This window comes from Ascidia mentula (assembly GCF_947561715.1).
Source record: "Ascidia mentula chromosome 2 unlocalized genomic scaffold, kaAscMent1.1 SUPER_2_unloc_9, whole genome shotgun sequence".
In the NCBI taxonomy this organism is placed as follows: Eukaryota; Metazoa; Chordata; class Ascidiacea; order Phlebobranchia; family Ascidiidae; genus Ascidia; species Ascidia mentula.
Genome location: NW_028113719.1, coordinates 87,501 through 90,000, shown reverse-complemented (window position 1 = coordinate 90,000; position 2,500 = coordinate 87,501). Strand labels below are relative to the sequence as shown.

The following is a 2,500-nucleotide window of genomic DNA, read 5'->3' as shown; positions in this document are numbered from 1 at the left end:
ATGGTTGCAAAGCTGAAACTTAAAGGAATTGACGGAAGGGCACCACCAGGCGTGGAGCCTGCGGCTTAATTTGACTCAACACGGGGAATCTCACCCGGCCCGGACACAGTGAGGATTGACAGATTGAGAGCTCTTTCTTGATTCTGTGGGTGGTGGTGCATGGCCGTTCTTAGTTGGTGGAGCGATTTGTCTGGTTAATTCCGATAACGAACGAGACTCTGGCTTGCTAACTAGTTACGCGACCCTATCGGTCGGCGTTGAACTTCTTAGAGGGACTAGTGGCGCTTAGCCACACGAGATTGAGCAATAACAGGTCTGTGATGCCCTTAGATGTTCGGGGCCGCACGCGCGCTACACTGACCGGATCAGCGTGTCGCCGCCTAGGCCGGAAGGTCCGGGTAACCCGCTGAACCCCGGTCGTGCTAGGGATAGGGAATTGCAATTGTTTCCCTTGAACGAGGAATGCCCAGTAAGCGCGAGTCATCAGCTCGCGTTGATTACGTCCCTGCCCTTTGTACACACCGCCCGTCGCTACTACCGATTGAATGGTTTAGTGAGGTCCTCCGATTGGACCTGGCGCGTTCGGCAACGGCCGCGCCGGCGTCCGAGAAGACGATCTAACTTGATCATTTAGAGGAAGTAAAAGTCGTAACAAGGTTTCCGTAGGTGAACCTGCGGAAGGATCATTACCGGCCGATCGCCGATCGAGTGGTCGTGCGTTCGACAGGTGGAGAAGGCTCCGTATCTTGGCGGCCGCGCACGCCCTTCGTCGCTGTTGAGGCGCACGCGATTGCACTTCGGTCACCCTGTTTCGTTCTGCGCCGAGTGCCGTGGCCATGTGCCAGGCTGGCTTCATGCGTCGCCTACGGCTGGCGACCGCTCGGCCACCGCTTTTTTCGACTGTGCAATCCGGCTGGGTCGCGCTTGTCCAACTGACGAAGTCACGGAGGGCTCTTGGCGGTGGATCACTCGGCTCGCGAGTCGATGAAGGACGCAGCTAGCTGCGTGAATTAATGTGAATTGCAGGACACATTGAGCATCGACGTTCTGAACGCAAATTGCGGCACCGGGTCAATCCCGGCGCCACGCCCGCCTCAGGGTCGCGTTGTAACGTTCCCGCGCGGCGACGCGTCGGGCCGGTGCGGTGTCGGCCGTTGCCACGGTCGTCCCGCCCAGGACAGCACGAACGCAGTGTCAGCGCGCGAAACCGAACGCGGCGTGCGTCTCGTTACGAGTCGGCCTCGAAGAGGATCCCGGCCCGGAGCAGCACGGCTCGCGTTCGGGCGCGGCGCTCGCACGAGCTTCGGTGGCGCGCGCGTGTCTCTCGCAAACGAGGCACTGGATTATCGGCCTGAGGTCGGACGAGGCTACCCGCTGAATTTAAGCATATTACTAAGCGGAGGAAAAGAAACTAACGAGGATTCCCCCAGTAACGGCGAGTGAAGTGGGAAGTGCCCATCGCCGAATCCGCGCGCCTCTGCGGCGCGTGGAATTGTGGCGTAAGGAATTCGCTGCGCGTACGTCGTTCGCCGCCCGCGTCCTTCTGATCGAGGCCTCGTCCCGGTGCGGGTGTCAGGCCCATGGTGGCGGCGAGGGCGCGCGCTCTGCGTCTTCCCAGAGTCGGGTTGTTTGGGAATGCAGCCCAAAGCGGGTGGTAAACTCCATCTAAGGCTAAATACTGTCGCGAGACCGATAGCGAACAAGTACCGTGAGGGAAAGTTGAAAAGCACTTTGAAGAGAGAGTTAAAGAGTACGTGAAACCGTCGAGAGGCAAACGGGAGGGCCTGTCGAGTCGCGCGACGCTTTCAGCTGAAGCCGAGCGGAGCGTGTGGGCGTGCGGAGCCTTGCGGCCCGTCGTTCGCGCTGTCCTCCGAGCAGCTCCAGCGCACTAGCGCCGTGCGAAGGCCGCGACCGTCTGGGAGGCGGCGAGAAGGCCGCGCGCAAGGTAGCCCGCCCCCGGGTGGGTGTTATAGGCGCGCGGACACGTCGGCCCGTCGCCCGGGCGAGGAGGGATCGCCGCGTCTGCCCTTCGTGGGCCGGGCGTCCCGTCCGAGCCGGTGCGTCGCCGGTTGGGGACTGTGCTCAGTGCCCAGTTGCGGCGTGTCGGTTGCGGGTGGGCAGCGCCGCGCGAGACGCACGGGGTCCGCGGCTAACGTCAGCCACCTTCCCGACCCGTCTTGAAACACGGACCAAGGAGTCTAACGTGCGCGCGAGCCACGGGGCAGTGCGAAACCCATGGGCGCAGTGAAAGTGAATGTCGGCGCGGTCCGGCGGAGGTGAGATGCCGTCTCTCTGGACGGCCGCATCACCGGCCGATCTCGTCCGCTCTGCCGGAGAGGTCGAGCGAGAGCGTGCGCGTTGGGACCCGAAAGATGGTGAACTATGCCTGAGGAGGTTGAAGCCAGAGGAAACTCTGGTGGAGGACCGTAGCGATTCTGACGTGCAAATCGATCGTCAAATTTGGGTATAGGGGCGAAAGACTAATCGAACCATCTAGTAG

General features: G+C 61.6%; 3 non-coding genes across 3 annotated transcripts in view; all 3 read left to right on the top strand.

The window, feature by feature from the left end:
- Nucleotides 1–689, top strand: part of LOC145916740 (small subunit ribosomal RNA) — a 1,824-nt gene extending 1,135 nt beyond the window's left edge. The window contains exon 1 of the ribosomal RNA XR_014404907.1: nucleotides 1–689. This exon is cut by the window's left edge and continues 1,135 nt beyond it. This is a non-coding gene — a ribosomal RNA (small subunit ribosomal RNA).
- Nucleotides 690–949: 260 nt separating this feature from the next.
- Nucleotides 950–1,103, top strand: LOC145916718 (5.8S ribosomal RNA). The gene has a single exon (XR_014404886.1). It is a non-coding gene; the product is annotated as a 5.8S ribosomal RNA (ribosomal RNA).
- Nucleotides 1,104–1,347: 244 nt separating this feature from the next.
- Nucleotides 1,348–2,500, top strand: part of LOC145916698 (large subunit ribosomal RNA) — a 3,686-nt gene continuing 2,533 nt past the window's right edge. The window contains exon 1 of the ribosomal RNA XR_014404876.1: nucleotides 1,348–2,500. This exon is cut by the window's right edge and continues 2,533 nt beyond it. This is a non-coding gene — a ribosomal RNA (large subunit ribosomal RNA).